Raw genomic sequence first — 19,575 nt, 5'->3', positions numbered from 1 at the left:
AATAAACTTCAGGCTTCACATTGTGTTAAGAACATTGGAACGGTAGAAAAAGATCAACTTGAAATTGCTAATATATTCAATGAATGTGTTTCTTCCGTAGGGGAAGCTATCAATGACAAACATAATAACCTGCAGTATAATTTTAAATGCAGTCCATCAGAACATAGCATGTATCTAGCCCCCACAAATTGCAAAGAAATAATTAACATCATTAGCTTTCTAAAATTTTTCAGTTCTGTAGGGCACGATTGTCTCAGTATTAATGTATTAAAAGGGTGCAGACAAAATGTTTGTTTACCTCTGTTTGTAGCAGTAAATAATATAACAGAATCAGGCACTTTCCCAGACAAACTAAAAATAGCTCAGGTAACACCAATCTTTAAAAAAGAGACAAACTCCAACTTCCAAAACTACTGACCTATCTCAATACTTCCTGTCTTTTCCAGAAGAGTTGAAAAAGTCATATACAGCAGAGTTATAACCTTTCTCCAGAGGCATAATAAAATGTTTCAAACTCAAAATGGTTTCTTAAAGTGTAAATCAACAAGCACAGCAGCTGCTAAGTAAATTGATGAGATCAAGTAATATGTTGCAGGTGTATACCTCGACCTTGAGAAAGCTTTTGACTGTGTGAATAACCACAATCTTATTAGAAAAGCTAAGGAACATTGGCATCAGAGGCACTGCTCGTGACCTAATAAAATCTTACATGAGAAACTGAAAACGGTTTATACTGCTAAATACTGAAAGTGGTGTTCACAAATCCAAAATCACTAATACAAAATGTGGGGTGGCCCAGGGCTCAATACTGGGTCCTCTTCTCTTTTTGATTTATGTAAACGACATAAGATATTGTACTCAAAGTTCCAAAATAGTTCTGTATGCTGATGATACATCCATTGTGTGTAAAAAGGAATCATTTAACAAACTAGAGACTCACTGTAATAACGTGACAAATGAAACTGTCCAGAACTTTAATGAAAGCCACTTAAATGTAAGCAGTAGCAAAACATGTCTCATGGAGTTTAATTCTGAAATTAAACTATACATAGGCAATGAATTAGTAAAAAAAGAATTTGGTGTAAAATTCCTTGGTTTAACAACTGAAAGCAATCTAAAATAGGACACATATGTTGACACACTAGCACGTAAGTTGTCTAAAAAATATTTGCAATTAATATGATTAGCAAGTTCTGCAAAGACACTTTTGTCTTAAAGACTGCATACTGTGCTCTATTTTCCTCTCTCTTGAATTGCAGAATAGAAATTTGGGAAGCAATAACCAAAGCAAACCTACATAAGCTATTGCTTCTTCAAAAATAAGGCTATAAGAATCGTTTGTGGAGCAAAATATAAGGAATCATGCTATGGCTTGTTTCCAAAAACTGGTGTACTAACCATAGAAAACATGTACATTCTAAAAGTCATATTACTTGTTAAAAGACTTCAGTCCACCATTTGTTCCCATTTGTATCAGTACAATACCAGAAATAAAGAAAAATTTTACATCAGCACCCACAGAACAGCACTCTATGACAAGGGTCCACAATGTGCAGGTTTAAAGTTAGCCAATGTGCTGTCCAGTAAAACTGTGACCCTACCCACAATGAAGCTTAAATTTCAGATAAAGAAATTCCTGTTATAAAATCCATTTGGAAGAATACCATACTTACATGCAGAATAAGAAGTGCTACGAAAAAGCTATGTAAATAGTGTTAAGCAAACCATTTTATTTGTAATTTAATCATTTTGTTAATCAATGATGTATTCAGAAGAATGTATTATTGTGCTATGTATCAAGAATTGTAACCTGATTTTATACACATGCAATGAATCATTTGATATTGAATACAGTATTGTTATTGTTAATGTTGTTATTATTATTATTATTATTATTATCTTCTTTCCTTTCTCAGACCTTAGGTCTGGTTAAAAATGGAAAGTGACGCGGACCTTGATCAAGCGTGACTTCCTTTTAACTGTACGGTATATGTTACATTGCATTTAGGAACTTTCGGGTAATTGAACATGTATCAATAATTACAGATTTCTGTAGTTGTATATATACGTTTGGATGTAGCTGTATTGCGTTGATGTACTGGTGGATATTGTATGGTATGACTCCTGTAGTTGATAATATCATATGTATAATGTCAACTTTATCCTGATGCCACATGTCCTTCACTTTCTCAGCCAGTTGGATGTATTTTTCAATTTTTTCTCCTGTTTTCTTCTGTATATTTGTTGCATTGGGTATGGATATTTCGATTAGTTGTGTTAATTTCTTGTTTTTATTGGTGAGTATGATGTCAGGTTTGTTATGTGGTGTTGTTTTATCTGTTATAATGGTTCTGTTCCAGTATAATTTGTATTCATCATTCTCCAGTACATTTTGTGGTGCATACTTGTATGTGGGAACGTGTTGTTTTATTAGTTTATGTTGTATGGCAAGTTGTTGATGTATTATTTTTGCTACATTGTCATGTCTTCTGGGGTATTCTGTGTTTGCTAGTATTGTACATCCGCTTATGATGTGATCTACTGTTTCTATTTGTTTGCAAAGTCTGCATTTATATGTTGTGGTATTGGGATCTTTAATAACATGCTTGCTGTAATATCTGGTGATTATTGTTTGATCCTGTATTGCAATCATGAATCCTTCCATCTCACTATATATATTGCCTTTTCTTAGCCATGTGTTGGATGCGTCTTGATCGATGTGTGGCTGTGTTAGATGATACGGGTGCTTGCCATCTAGTGTTTTCTTTTTCCAATTTACTTTCTACATATCTGTTGATGTTATGTGATCTAAAGGGTTGTAGAAGTGGTTATGAAATTGAAATGGTGTAGCCGATGTATTTATATGAGTGATTGCTTTGTGTATTTTGCTAGTTTCTGCTCATTCTATAAAGAATTTTCTTAAATTGTCTACCTGTCCATAATGTAGGTTTTTTATGTCGATAAATCCCCTTCCTCCTTCCTTTCTGCTTAATGTGAATCTTTCTGTTGCTGAATGTATGTGATGTATTCTATATTTGTGGCATTGTGATTGTGTAAGTGTATTGAGTGCTTCTAGGTCTGTGTTACTCCATTTCACTACTCCGAATGAGTAGGTCAATATTGGTATAGCATAAGTATTTATAGCTTTTGTCTTGTTTCTTGCTGTCAATTCTGTTTTCAGTATTTTTGTTAGTCTTTGTCTATATTTTTCTTTTAGTTCTTCTTTAATATTTGTATTATCTACTCCTATGTTTTGTCTGTATCCTAGATATTTATAGGCATCTGTTTTTTCCATCGTTTCTAAGGAGTCGCTGTGATTATCCAATATGTAATCTTCTTGTTTAGTGTGTTTTCCCTTGACTATGCTACTTTTCTTACATTTGTCTGTTCCAAAAGCCATATTTATATCATTGCTGAATACTTCTGTTATCTTTAGTAATTGGTTGAGTTGTTGATTTGTTGTTGCCAGTAGTTTTAGATCATCCATGTATAGCAAATGTGTTATTTTGTGTGGGTATGTTCCAGTAATATTATATCCGTAATTTGTATTATTTAGCATGTTGGATAGTGGGTTCAGAGCAAGACAGAACCAGAAAGGACTTAATGAATCTCCTTGGTATATTCCACACTTAATCTGTATTGGCTGTGATGTGATATTATTTGAATTTGTTTGGATATTAAGTGTGGTTTTCCAATTTTTCATTACTATGTTTAGGAACTGTATCAATTTAGGATCTACTTTGTATATTTCCAAGATCTGTAACAACCATGAGTGGGGTACACTATCAAAAGCTTTTTGGTAATCAATGTATGCGTAGTGTAGTGACCTTTGTTTAGTTTTAGCTTGATATGTCACCTCTGCATCTATTATCAGTTGCTCTTTAAATCCTCGTGCTCCTTTACAGCAGCCTTTTTGTTCTTCATTTATAATTTTGTTCTGTGTTGTATGTGTCATTAATTTCTGTGTAATCACTGAAGTTAATATTTTGTATATTGTTGGTAGGCATGTTATGGGGCGATATTTTGCTGGGTTTGCTGTGTCTGCTTGATCTTTAGGTTTCAGATAAGTTATTCCATGTGTAAGTGTATCAGGGAATGTGTATGGGTCTGCAATGTAATTGTTAAATAATTTAGTTAGATGTGAATGTGTTAAGGTGAACTTGTTTAGCCAGAAATTTGCTATTTTATCATTTCCAGGGGCTTTCCAATTGTGCGTAGAATTAATTGCTCAGGTGATTTCATGTTGCAAAATTATCACTTCAGGCATTTGTGGTATCATCTTGTATGTGTATGTTTCTGCTTGTATCCACCGTGCATGTGTATTATGTTGTACCGGGTTTGACCATATGTTGCTCCAAAAGTGTTCCATGTCTGTTATGTTTGGTGGATTGTCTATTTTAATGTGTGTGTGTTATCTATTGTCTGGTAAAATTTCTTTTGGTTTGTTTTGAAAGTTTGGTTTTGTTTCCTTTTATTTTCACTTTTTTTTATCTTCTAAGTCGTTTGGCCAATGCTTGTAATTTCTGCTTCTTTTCATCTAATTGCTCTATTGCTTCTTGCTGTGAGATTTTACCTAACCTTTTTCGTTTTTTATCTGATATTTCATTTCTTATAAATTGTGTTAGCTGTCCGATGTCTTTTCTCAGTTTTTCTGTACTGATCTGTAGCCTGTGTTGCCATGCTGGTTTTGTGGGTTTCTTCTGTGTGTTGGTTGGTTCTGATCTCTGCCTAGTGTGTATATTTAGTGTAGTGAGTGCTCCTACATAAACCAGTAGTTGTAACTTTTCCATAGTTGTATTTTCATTTATTTTGTTGTGTATGATTGTGTTGATAGTTGTTATTGTTGTTTCGACTTGTGGGTTGTTTGGTGGTCTATGCAAGAATGGTCTAATGTCTGTATTTGTGTCTTTGTATTCTTTAGATTAGATTAGCGCTGGCAGGTCGACAGACACACAAACGAACACAAACATACACACAAAATTCAAGCTTTTGCAACAAACTGTTGCCTCATCAGGAAAGAGGGAAGGAGAGGGAAAGACGAAAGGATGTGGGTTTTAAGGGAGAGGGTAAGGAGTCATTCCAGTCCCGGGAGCGGAAAGACTTACCTTAGGGGGAAAAAAGGACGGGTATACACTCGCGCACACACACACATATCCATCCACACATATACAGACACAAGCTAGAATTTTGTGTGTATGTTTGTGTTTGTTTGTGTGTCTATCGACGTGCCAGCGCTTTCGTTTGGTAAGTCACATCATCTTTGTTTTTAGATATACATCTTATCATTGTATGACATAGCAGTTCCTGTCTTATAACAATATAGCTTTTGAGATGGCATGATAATTGGATATCACATGTTAAATGTTTCAAGAGTGCTGCCTCATTGCCAAGGAAAAGTATTGTGATCTGCGGGAACTGAAGGTGTTCTGTGCTGTAGAGCCCCAAGAGTATTTTACAAACATCCCTTTCCAGCAGTAAATTTGTTGTTTTATCAAGCTACTTTGTATCATGTGTGTATACGTAAAAAGTAAAACATGAACAGTGCAGTATATAAAAATTGTGATTTATGTTTAATACCTGAACTTAAATTCCATTAACTATATTTTTATTATATGTGTTGTAACCACTGATTGAAGATTATTGGAAGTTATGTGCCAGGTGATTTAATAAGGATACAGAAATTGAGATACTCAGTATCACATTGACTTATTAATCATCAAAATTCACTGAAGTTTATCAAAATGAAAATAGAAAACTGATAAACAATATTATACCCAAAACCCAATTAGTCATGAAACATGTTGTATGATAGATAACTAGAATCATGTACGATTAGGATTTTGTCATGGGAGCTTCACGGCAGTTGTACTGTGAAATATCATCTCAATATCACACTAGATTCCGATTTTTACAATCTAATTTGAGGTTTATATAAAGAAACTAAAAAACAGACATTTAGCCTAATAGACACATAAGTTGCAATTTTTAAAAATATTTTAATACTTTTAAGAAATACTGAAAATGGTCATTCAATCCACTGTACAAACTACAAAAACATACTTCAATTAACACTGAAGCTGTATCATTTCAAACTTAAAAAAATTGCTCTCCTAAAAAAATCTATAAAATGGACTTAACTTTTCTTTCCTGAGTAGTCTTCTATTACAATTATCTGAAAAAAAAAAATACCAGAGCTGTGTGATGGTGTGGATGAAATTGTGTCAAAATAGGACATGCCTTGTAGTGAAATGTGTATCGTGGCAAAGCAAGTAAGAAAATCAATCAATGCTGTGTAGCACAGACCAACAAGACCTCTTGAGATTATTCATACTGATGATTGTGATAAGGTAAGCCCACCAACTTACGTTGATGAAGAATGTTTTTTAACATGTCTTAATGGCTACACATATTTGTTGCAGACAAAAGATGAAACAGAAGACCACATTGAGAAATGTGTAAATGGAGGTGAAGCTCATTTCAAACTGCATACACAAAAAATAGGATGTGACAGAGGAGGAGAGTACAGAAGAACTGACTTTAAGTAATGGTGCAAAAAGAAGGATATTGTGATTGACTACATAGTTAAAGAATCTCCTCAACTGAATGGTAATACAGAAAGAATAAATCTCACTATCATATTGCTTGATTCAAAATTTGAAAACAAAATGTGGAGGCTATGTAGTCTTGACTGCAGCTTATCTCATGAACAGAAGTCTTACTACAGCAGTTGATATGACTCATGCTCAAATGTGTTATAGAAGAAGGCCAAATTTGTCAGTATAGGGTATTTTTGGATCTGTGGTGTTTACAAAACAACTTGGGTGTTTAAAAGAGCCTGAGTGAAAGAGGTGTTCTTGTAGGGTATACAGGCAATGGGTATGTCATATTTCATGCTAAGAATGAAAAATTTTCTGAATAAGAGATGTTGAGTTCACTCACCAATTTGAAGACAAAAAAGAAGAAACCACAAAAGAAGAAATAAATCCAACTGCAGGAAACAAAATTTTTGAAGAAGAAGAAAGGAGTAATCTTTTGAAGAAGAAAAAGAAAGAAGATTCTGAGGAAGAAAAAAGATAAGAAGAACCAGAAGAAGATAAAAAATATCATAAAACAATATGTCCAGTAAATTTGTCAAAGAGATAGGATGATTTGTCATGCTTACATACAAAGAATACATTGAAGGTGAAGAGATAAAAAATTGCATGACGACTTTAAAATATGAAGAAAAAGAATCATTGAAGAAAAATGAAACATGGACTTTGTTAGATAAAGAAACTGCTTGTGGAAAAGAAATAACCACTGAAAAACGGATTTTTCAAGAAAAAGAATGAACAAAGCTAGGCTAATTGCAAAAGTATGCCAAGGCAATCAAACAAAACTGGGTTTTAAATACAAACTAATTCCTTGTGATACCTATTTGCACTTGCAGCACTAGAAAATTTGATAATTATGAAACTTATGTCAAAACAACCTTCCTTAATGGTGATCTGAAGGAACAAGTTTTTGTGGAAGTTCCAAAGGGATGCAAAGCACCCAGGAAAATTTGCTGCTATTAAAGGCACTGTATGGATAAAAATAAGCACCCTTTCAATGTGTTAAGAAACGGAACAAGTTTCTTAACAATGAAAAACTTATTCAACTGAAATCTGACCACTGTGTTTGTAAATCAGATACTGAGAAGAAAATGTATCTTCCTGTACATGTTGACAATTGGATTCTGTTTGGAGAACACATCTGTTAAATGAAATATCTCCTGCAGCAACTGAAGAAAAATTCAGAAATGTCAATTGACGAACCAGCAACAATGTAACTTGGACTTGAAATCCAACAGACAAGAGAAGATATCATCTGCATTAATCAAGAAAAAGGTATTGAAGAAGCAACAAGAAAAAAAAAAGAATGAAAAAATTCACCACAAAGAGAAATTGAAGAAAGTAACATAGCAAAGCCAGAATTTCCATATTGTGAAGTGACAGGCAGTTTATTGCATTTAACATGTAAAACAAGACTGAACCTGGCATATGAAGTGAACTATGAAAGCAAATCAATCAGCAATCCAAATCACACAGACACCCAAAATCTGAAGAGAAATTTGAGATACGTGAATTCAGTGACACAGAGTGGAATAACCTACTCCTCAGAAAAACTAAAACGGAAATAGTGACTTTCAGTGATGCAGATTCTGCAGTGACTACAAAGATAGAAAAGGTACTAGAGGATACATATTTCTGTACAATAATGCTCCAATTACGTGGTCCTGCAAGAAACAGTCTGCGGTTGCTCTATCTTCTACTGAAGCAGAATCCATGTCTGCAGTGTTGCCGAGAGATGATGGTTCTGAATACTTTCAGAAAAAAAAAATCCTGAATAAAAACATGAAAACATCACTTTGTGTGGATAATTAAAGTGCAATAGAAATGATAAAATAAGGTCAAATGTCAAGAAGAATCAATAAAATTGATGTGAAGTGTCAGTTCATCAGCGATAAATTGAAGCATGGCTAGTTTGACATAAAATACTGTCAAACTCAAGAACAACTTGCTAACATTGTAACTACATCCTTCAAAGTATTGCTTTTTAAAGACTGAAAGAAAAGTTGAGGTTTAATTGAAATTAAAATCTTTTGTTTGTTTAATAGATATATTTTCAGAGACATGGTTCCAAATGTTTTGTTTAAAGGAGTGTGTTGAGATTTAAAGAAAAGGTTCATAACAAACAAAACAATATGTGCTTGTTGATGTAAGGCCACAGTTAGTGTGCACTGCTGGCAATATGAGACGGTTGCTATTTAAAAAAAAATACGTGAAGTCAGTTGTCCCTTATAGCATTGTGCTTTAATGTTCTTTCTTAAGTAAAAGACAATTCCCAGATTTTAAGTGTTACCTTGACACATAGGCTAGGGTGGCACTAAAGCTGTGCCAACTGCCAAAGTGCTTTAAATTTCAGTCTTCCTTGTAGAAGGCATCATTTTGAAGCTAGGAGCACCGCATGTGATTATCTCTCATTGTGGAAAAGTTTTACAGTCAAGACTAGTATTGGAGGTAATTTCATATTGTGACACCATCCACAGGTTGGCAACTGTCTACCACCTGCAGACAAGTGGCCTCACAGAACACTTTTATAAGACATTGACAAATGCACTTTCAATTTGCATTGAAATTGCACAGAAAGCCTGGGATACAATATTATAGTGACCAGAATCAGACAAAATTGATAACAACTCTAGAACAAGCAGAGATTGGCCAACTGGCCCAGTGGCTGAGAGCACTGACAGTGAACCACCAAAGAGTTACAGATGGACAAAATGAGGAAAAGACAAACAATGGAGATGGCACAACAGAATAAAATGTCCATCAAGCAATCCAAGATCAAAAACTAAGATGTAGCAAATTCAGAATGAAGAGAACAATGGGTAGATCAGTACAGTAGTGCAGACAAATCACAACTGCTTGTAGATCCACTGTGCTGCTGGTTTTAAAGGAAAGCTGTGGGCACCAATACTCCAGCAGAGTGGGTGTGTCTAGGTGGTGGTGCTCACTGCAGGCACAGCAGGGACTATAGACACAGATGTGCTGCCTAGCAGCCGTTATTGATTTCCATACTGTTCAGTGAGACTTGGCCCTGAAATGGGCAGAGCTCGGAAGCACACCAGACAATGCTGGAGAAGGCAAACAGGGGGCCCAGGCTGAAGCCCAGCATAGATGCGCACTGACAGGGAGGAAAAAACTGATGCGTCTGGCAACATGCTGGGGCACGGGAATGGCAGCAATGATAACACAGGCAATATTGGCCGAGAGAGTGGAGGTTGCACTGACACATTAACTTTTGTGACCGCATCCTCAGGAACTGCTGCTGGGGCCTGTGCGTATAAGTTGTACCTGTCCAGGTGAGGGAGCAGCAAGGTGCACATTCCAGGACCAATTGAGTTGGTGGTGGCAGTACAGATGATAGGTGCAGTGGGAGCCAGTTGGAATGCTGACCCTCCAAACCCCTCAGACTGTCCACCATTATGAGGCACCACCCATGGGTGGCAACCAGCATGGCCAGTATCCACAAGGGTTTTGCCCCATATGAGCATGGCCACACAGCTGAGCCCAGCAAAAGTACCCAGTGTGTTGGGTCCAGAATCTGTGGTCTGTGAGACCAGGAGGTGGAGGAGAGTACATGGCTGCAACCTGTGGAGGAGCTCTGCCATATTACAGCCATGGCCAGGGGTAGTCATGTAGGTGCTCAGAAACAGTGTCAAGTGCAGCTATAATGGTGTAAGTGCTCACACTTTTGAATGTTTATTGCTTGAATGTATGCACTGTGTGCTTCACTTCACCATTGGAGGAGTGGTGAAACAATGGCCTAAGCAGGTGATTGATGCCATTGGAGGAGCTTTAATATTTGAAAGCTGCTGCCATGAACTGTGGTCCATTGCCAGACACAGTGATGCAGTGAAGCCCTTTGATGGCTAGAATACGGATGAGAACAGTGACAGTTGCATTAATGGTTGTGGATGCCATGCTGACCACATATTGATAGTCAGAATAAGCATGCATGACAATGCGCCACATAGATCTTGAAAAGCAGCCAGCAAAGTCCAGATAAATGCAGTCCCAGGGGTGAAGGGGAGCAGGCAAGGGGGCAAAGACTGGGGTGGAGGTGCTTGGTTCCAGGCACAAGCAGTACAACTGCGGACCACGGCTCCAATGTCCTTCTTTAGTCCCAGCCAGAAAGTATGTGGCCTTGCAATGAGTTTCATCTGCTGCACACCACAACGCCCACAATGGAGTTGCAGACCTTGGAGGTGCAGGGCAGAAAGGACAATTACATGCTGAGTATTCATCTGCGCATCAAGCGGACGAACATCAGAGGCAACCAACAAATGGTGGGAGAGGTGAGCGGTGGTCCAAAGCTCTAGACGCATGGACTTGGAAAGAGAAGTGGGCCACCCATGGAGTACATAGTGTGTGACACACCGCAATCTGTGTCTGCAACTATGTGAACAGCTGTAATGGCAAACCCGTCCAATGTGTGCTATCGTTCCTCATCGATGTGGAAATGTGAGATTTTCTGTTGGTCAAATGCTGACTTGGGCACCAAAGGCAGATGAAAAAGGGTATCTGCATTTGTGTGTTATGCTGTGGGTTTGTACATAATGCCATAAATGTAGGAACTGAGGAAGAGCACTCAGCATTGGAGTCATCATGCAGCCCACTCTGGAAGTTAAGAGTGGGGCCCAAAGAGAGCTACTAGTGGTCTGTGGCCCATAATGAGTGTAAACTTGGTCCTAAGTAGAAGAACATGGAGTTTCTTAATGGCAAAGATGATTGCCAAAGCTTTTTTCTTGATCTGCAAATAGTTTTTAGGAGTTGGTGTCAGGGTCTTTGTCACATAGTCAATTGGCTGCTCAATACAGTTATCATTCCTGTTCACTAGTACTGTGCCAGTGCCATAGGGAGAAACATCTGCGGCCATGCCAGTGGATGCAATGGAACAAAGGTGTGAGGTAGGGTGCTGATCACAACAGATGCTTCAGCTGTAAGAAAGCATGCTCACAGGCAGCTGCCCACCTACACTGAATGCTCTTATTCCAAAGCTGGTTGAGGAGATGCATCATGTTGGCTGCTTGTGAATGGAACTTAGAATAATAATTCACCTTACCCAAAAAAGCCGGGACCGATGACCATAGCAGTCCCTTTAATCGCACAAACCATCCACCATCCAAAAAAGCCTGCAGCTCCTGTAAGTTTTCCAGGCAGGGTAGAGAGTCAGTGCCAGAAACTTTGTGGTCAATGGCATGGATCCCATCTCTGTTGAGCAAGTGCCCAAGGTATTCCACCTGCTGTGAAAAAACTGACATTTGTGTAAGTGGTACCTGAGCCCTACATCACACAATGTAATGTGAGGGTACAAAGGTTGTGCAGGTGGTCCTGATGTGTAGTGCCCATGACAATTATATCACTGAGAAGGACAGTTGTTCCATGTACCTCTGAAAAGTTGCCATAGTGGAAGAGATCCCAAAGGGCAAGTACCTGGATTTGTCTAAGCCAAATAGGATGTTGATGACAAAAATGTGTTGTGATTTCTCATTCAGATAGATCTGCAAATACTCATCAGCAAGGTCTATCTTGGAAAAATATTCACTTCCAACAAGCTTTATGAGGAGGACCTCTGGACACAGGGTGGGATAGGTTTCCACTTGTGCCTGGGCATTAATTGTCAAGTTTAAAATCTCCACATAGCAGGACAGTCATTAGGTTTCTTGAGCACTACCATGGGTATGGCCCAAGCAATAGTATTGACAGGTCCAATCACCTGAGTTTTGTGGAGGCAATTGAGTTCTTCCTTAATGGCCACCTGTAAAGAGGAAGAGGCCATGTTGGGCACAAACAGGCACAGCATCTGGACATAAGGAAATATGGGCCTCGAAATCCAGGCACACCCTGGAACCGGTTCTCATAGAGGTGCAAAGGCAGTACAGAGGTCTTCAAGCTCCTGAAAGGGATCTGTGTCTGTGATGACCCGAATCTAATCAGTGTTGGAGAATCCAAACAGAGAGAAGGCATCGATATCAAAAACATTGCCCACCAAGCAGCTAACAACAATAAACAGAGTTACCAGCTGTACAACCAGCTTGTACATAATATCAACCATGAATTGACCCCAAAGATAAATCAAACTGTCACCATAGGTGACAACATATGGGAGGGTGGGAACAAGTCAGAGGAATCAAGGTGAGCATATGTTTGAAGGTTAATCAAAGAAACGGTAGTGCCTGTGTCCACCTTGAAGTGGGTGTCCTGGTTTCTAATCATGAGATCAATACACAACTTAGTGGTGGAAGGATCACCCTGAGAAACAACGACCGGAAGTTTATTTGCCATCCCGGGATGCACGCAAAGGGGAAGGTGGCAGCCAACTGTCCTGTTGGTTGACGAAGGACAGTGAGGAGGTGACCATCTCTCCCACAATGGGCGCAGTGCTCCCAGCAATCCAGACAGTCTGCACAGTAAAGCAGTCAGGGAAAGATAGGAGACCCCACTGCTTAAATTGATGGAGTGTGAGAGGCTGTTCAGAGGCCATGGAGACATCAAAAATTGATTAATCATGACATCACCAGTGAGAAAAAGACTTATGAGAATTCCACCCCAGAGGCAGTGGCTGAACTGCCACTACATAGGGTCAAGCTATAAGGCATTTGTTTTCTGCCTGTGTAATTTCACAAAATATGTCTATGGAAGGGTTGTTCAGTTTGAGAGATCAGCAGACAACTGGACCACAATATCTCAGGTCAGCTGGGTTCGTACAAGTGAAATTGCAACATCAACCAAACACTTGCAGATCTACCACCCACAAATGGCACAACTGACCAGTATGCTTGTGGTACTGATAGAACTAAGATACATGATGCGACCACATAGAATTGCTGTGAATAATAATAGGACAGCAACAAACACATCTCCTCGAATGTGGGCACAACCATGGTGGTGACAGCAGTGTCCTCAGACACAGATGCAGACGCACCACCTAGTGGCCATCATTGATTTCCGTAGCTTCCATTGGGCCTTCAGACATGCTGCACCAGAATACCAGAAATATTGCCTATCATGACATGTGAATACAATACAGTAATGCATGAAACTGTAGCCTTCATACCTTTCTTTTTGCTCCATGGTCACAACACCAAATTAGCAACTGATACATTTTTCCAATCCACCAGATGATACTCAAAATGACTACGTGAAGCACTTCATCACTGGAATTAGAGAAGCAAGGTGGCTGCTCACAAACAAACACTACGTACCCAGGAGAGTAATTGAGAGTGCTATTACACCAGTGAGCTAAATTCCTGAAGACTTGGTGTGGATTTTTATGTCTCTGCGAAGAGTGGGTCTATCAGAAAGGTAACTAAAGCACTACTTTGGGCTGTATTGTATTCTTCGTCATTTTTTGAACTCAGATATGAAGCTGGAGATTACAATCCATCAATAAGAAAACAAAAAGATAGAAACATTGTCCATGTCCTTTGTATAAAACCCTGCTACAATCCTGAGGTGCAGATCAATTATATGGGCCTCTCATTCAAGGAAACTGAAGACCCACTCGATGACATCCAAACTTTGATGGGATGGTCTACCTTTGATGTTCATCACAGTGAAGAGGATGTGACAGCACAATCAGAGTGCAAGGATCCACCAGTGCTGTCTTACAGAGGACCAGGGATGAGATCTAAATCCAGTATGACGTAGTTGGCTCCAGTGAGAAGATCTGAATCAGCACAAGAAGGAGCTATGCCATGAGCTGTGGTGCATACAGTGTGTTACAGGCATGCTGCATGTCACCAGTTCAAACCTGACCATCAGCAATTATTTGTTGTTTAGTATTAGGTTGACGCCTAAGTTTGAAGCACATTTACTTTGCTTGTTGGTATTCTGGTTCTTCTGAGTTTATTTATTGATTGCCATTTTTTATTTGTAGTTCACTGTTGTGTATTTGAGTTAATGTATTGTTATTTTGTCATCTGGAGATAGTGAGTGGAGCTGTGGGTGCTAGAGAGTGCTGCTTGTGTTCAATAGAGGGCAGCAGCGGAGGCAGCTGATAACATTTGTGTTGTGCATGGAAATAATGCCATTGGACAAGGCATGGCAAGAAAATGGTTTTCTTGTTTTAAGGAGGATCATTTTAATACCAGTGACTCTCCACAGTAAGGAAGAACTTCCAGGTCATTTAAATGCATTAATCAACAATGATCCACATCACTTGAGAACTGGCAAATGTGATGAACTGTGATTATTCCACCATCATGCAACATTTGGCATGCAGTGGGGTAGGTTAAAAAATCAGGTGTACGGGTACAATATGCTCTAACCCAAAATCACAAAAATCAGTGGGTGGCCATATGTGCACCTCTGCTTGATTGTCATCAATTGGCTTGTGAACAACACTGACCATTCCTATCCTGTATGATTATTGCTGATGAGAAATCATGCCTTTATGCTAACACAACAAAAGAAAGGAATGTTTGAGCTCAAAGAAAGCAGCAACTCCTTGTAAAAAGACCTGCACACATCCACAAAAGATAATAGTATGTATCTGGTGGAACAGAGCTGCTGTGGTGTAATTAAAGTGATTCCCCAAAATTTAATCATCACTGCTGATGTTTATTGTCAACAACTGAGACATCTTGCAGATGCAGTCCAAGAACAATGACAGTATGACTGTACGAGATGACGCTACTCCATGACAATGCCCACCTGCATTTTGCTAGTCTAACAAAAAGCACTGAACAGGAGTTGGGTTGGGAAGTCATTCCGCATCTCATCTTGTGATCTCAGATTTTCACCTTTTGCACTTTCAATCAGCCAGTCTTCAAGGAACTTCCTTTCTGGATGAAAATGCGCCCCAAACATAGCTCCATAAGTTCTTCACCTCAAAAACACAAGAGTTCTACAGTCGTGGAATCGAACAAAAACTTACCCAGCACTGGCAGATTGTTGTAAATAGTGAAGGAGACTATATTATTGATGACTAAAAGCTCTGTTCTGTGTATCTGTTGTGTTTATTAAACATATGGAAAAACATTATGAACTTGTGCACCAACCCATTAATTTTCATTTCTGGATGGTTCTTGAAACTTATGTTTGTAATATTTTCATATTCTGGAATACTCGATGTTTGAGCAAATAGCAGCACTCTCTATCCAGTACTTTAGGTCTGATTTGTCTGTATGTTGGAGTTCATAATGAACATGTTTTCAGCACTAAATTTTTTACTTCACTGAGGGTCCTGCTTTTGTAATTGGCCTCATTGTGGTTACTACATGGCAATGTGTTGTTAACCAAGACACAACATAACACCAGTCACAACATGGGGTTTATACATTTCTAACAGCTGCCAGACTTCTAGCAATTTCCTTACCACACTGTGACAGTATACCAACATGAGTCTTAAATTGTGCACATCATTGTAAGTATGTCTGCAATCCTGTTGCCTTGTGTGTACTATAATTTGCTATGTTTCTTAATTAAATGTGTCTGTAATATTATCATCCCCTTTATGTTCTAGTTTGCTTGTGTTATTTCAGAAACATCATTTTAACATTTTGATGAATATTAAAGAGCCATGTCTCTGCAGGCTGTCTTTTGCTAACTAATTGCTCAGGAGTTTATTGTGGATAATCTATATTGCACTAAACATATCACATTCCTCACTTACACTAGTGTTTGTTCTGACTATGTATATTCTGTCGCTGAGCATCTTCTTATGACATGACTAGTCTGCCCCCGGTAGCTGAATGGTCAGTGTGACAGTATGTCAATCCTAAGGGTCCGGGTTCGATTCCCGGCTGGGTCGGAGATTTTCCCCACTCAGGGACTGGGTATTGTGTTGTCCTAATCATCATCATTTCATCCCCATTGATGCGCAAGTCGCCGAAGTGGCGTCAAATCGAAAGACTTGCACCCGGCGAACGGTCTACCCGACGGGAGGCCCTAGTCACATGACACTTTTTTTTATTTATGACATGACTGAGATCCTAAATTTACCCTTTTGTTAATCATTGTTGCCATAAGGAAATAAATGTATTGGCATATTAATGTAAGAATCACTATGTGCGGTGAAGGGGCTCCTGGAAGATGTTTGGTCATCAGTTCTAGATAACACCCTTAAAGGATGCTCATGCAGTATAAATACTTTTGGCCTTAGTTGCATTTTCCTAGAAGAGTATGCCAAAGGAAAGTATTGTAAGTGCAAACAAGGCAGAACTAAGGGTTACTCATTCATGCTCTGATGACACCTCAGTTTTTTGTCCATCTGGGTGCCTAGGAACTTCACACATGAAGCCTCTTTAATGTGTGCTCACACTTCTCTCTACTTCTGATATGTGAAAGTCATTTAGCTTTGTGTATAACTTCATAACATGCAGTTCTGAGGGTAAAACTATTTGCTGTAGTCTAGCTTTAAGCCTATTCCATATCCTGCTAGCTGTTTCTGTTATGGATGTGTTTGGGCCATTTATCATTGTTATCACTGCTTTGTCTGTAGTATAGTGGAGCACAATGTTTCACTGATGGCACTCAGCTGCCCTTCCTGAACTGGTTCAGCTGTTCCTAAGCACATGCTTTTAGGCGTGAGTTGTGGCTGGCCGTGACTATTAACGATCTGAAGTTCTCCTTGGATAGTGAAAACAAATCAAAGGCAGTATCGTCAGTGATCAAAGTTGAAACAGATGCCACAGGTGGAAGCCATGATATTTCTGAAATCAAGATAGAGGATAAAACTATTGTAAATCCTAGTCAAATTTCTGAATTATTTAATGAATTCTTTATAAATGTAAACAAATCAAACATCAGTGTAGAAGATTACCCAGAATATGTAAATTTCTTCAACTGTGAGCAATATAAAGGTGAATTTTTCAGTACATTTACCAAAACTACTGTAAAAGATATAGAAAAGTGATACTATCACTAAAAAGTACTCTGAAGTACACAGTAGTTAAGGCACTATTCAAAAAGGGCACAAAATAACATATGGGAAAAACTATCACCCAGTCTCTCTTCTTCCATCACTATCAAAAATAGTTGAAAGGGTAGTCACCATAAAGATTCAAAATTTCATAGAAAAATTTAAAATAATCTCAAAAAATCAGTATGGATTTCAAAGAGGCAAAACAACAGTATGTGCTATAAATAATTTTGTTGATAAAATTAGCTCATCTCTAGACAACTCACTGCATGCCACAGGAATTTTTTGTTACCTATCAAAGGTCTTTGATAATGTTAATCACTCCTTGCTACTCTGTAAACTGGAAAAGTATGGAATTGGGGGCATGGTGTTAGAAGGGTTAGGCAAAGAGTGGTTATATCATCAGAGAGAGGAACTTATACTTCAAAATGGAAAACCATTTCACGTGGAGTACCTCATACTTAAAAATGGAAAACCTTTTCACATGGGGAACCTCAAGGTTCTGTCTTAGGTCTCATTCTGTTTCTGTTTTGCATAAATGATCTGCCACTTAATAATGAGTGTCATTCAGTTTTATTTGCAAATGACACATCTGTAATCACTGAAAGTAGTGGTACTGATCAAATTGCACAAGCTATATTAAATACTTTAGAAAATTTAGATACCTGGTTTGAATTAAACAGGTTAAAATTAAACATGGAAAAGACTCAGTTAATGCAGTTTAAAACAAAACAAGCAAAATTAAATGATATTCAAGTGAGTCACAGAAACCAGGGTTTGCAGGAAGATAGCTGTGTGAAATTTCTAGGAATGCAACTAGATAAATATCTATCATGGGTATTACATATACAGTACCTTGCAAATAAATTAAATAACCTAGCATTTTCAATGAGGATATTGTACAATGCTACCAGTATGGGCATAAGAAAAGTAGTCTGTCAGTTACTTTGAGTCTGTAATAAGGTGTGGAATTGTATTTTGGGGTAACTCAAACCATTTGTGTTGAATACTTAAATCTCAGAAAACCATCATCAGAAGTATGCACAATGCAGGGTGAAGAAAATCATGTTGCCCTCTCCTAAAAAATCTAAGTATATTAAGTGTTCTCTCACCATACATATATGAGCTGATTATCTTTGTACCAGTAACCCTGATTTGTTTGTAGCGTATCATTTTCAACATGATTATAACACCAGACATCAAAATAATTTTATGCTGCCCACCCACCGTTTAAAACTTTATGCTCAAACTCCACATTATATGGGCATGAAAATTTATAACAAAGTGAAAGGAAGAGAACTGCTCAGCATAAAGTTAGAAACACTGAAAAAAATCTTTATATGAGAAACTAGTGCAGAAATATTACTATTCAGTAGAAGAATTCATAAATGACAACCTGAAAATTTAAACAGGAGAGAACAAGTATTTAGCACTGTTAATTTTTAAAAGTTTGTTACTTTTGAAGAAAAATTATTAATTGTTTAATTAAGTAATTATTCAGTACCATATGTTTTATTACTGATAGTATAAGAAAAATTGGAAACCAGTTTTTGTCTCTTGACAAGTCTCCTGTACATTAAGTCGATGGCTTGAAATTGTATGTAACGAGATAATAAACTTCAATTCTATTCTATTTTACACACCTGCAATGCTTATGACAACACTGGCACTTAGATTTCTTTCAGGGGCCTCAGTAGCTTTTGGCAATCAACAAATGCTTTACTGTTTAATTGAGCATCTTAACTGATGACTGGAATTCATCTAGTTGATGACGGCAGGACAACATCTTTAATGACAAACAGCCTCCCAGAGCAAGTATTGTTATTTGTGCTTGTTGTTATAGCTTCAACAGTCTGGAGTTCTGATCTACCATAGTTCAGAGTGCTAATGATGCCTGCAAGAAGTCTCGTCTAAGAATACAATTATGACTGTGTTCTATTAAAATGAAAAATTTGAAGGGCTGTGTTCTACCACTGAGAGTTGTTTTTGAAACATATGTTCCTGTCAGCTGGATGTATTTCCCATTTATGACTTTCACCACAATCATTTTTGTATCCCAGAACATAGCCTTCTTTAGCTGGCAATGATGAGGATGGGAGAAGCAGCCCCTGCGTCAATTAGCAC

General features: G+C 37.9%; 1 long non-coding RNA gene across 1 annotated transcript in view; it reads right to left on the bottom strand.

Moving 5' to 3' along the window:
* The window catches only part of LOC126094935 (uncharacterized), an 85,244-nt gene that overhangs the window by 49,876 nt on the left and 15,793 nt on the right, over positions 1-19,575 (bottom strand). The gene's annotated exons all lie outside the window — the stretch shown is intronic.

Source organism: Schistocerca cancellata, chromosome 8 (assembly GCF_023864275.1).
Source record: "Schistocerca cancellata isolate TAMUIC-IGC-003103 chromosome 8, iqSchCanc2.1, whole genome shotgun sequence".
Classification (NCBI taxonomy): Eukaryota; Metazoa; Arthropoda; class Insecta; order Orthoptera; family Acrididae; genus Schistocerca; species Schistocerca cancellata.
The sequence above is the reverse complement of the archived record's forward strand: the minus strand, read 5'-3'. Positions and strand labels throughout refer to the sequence as shown.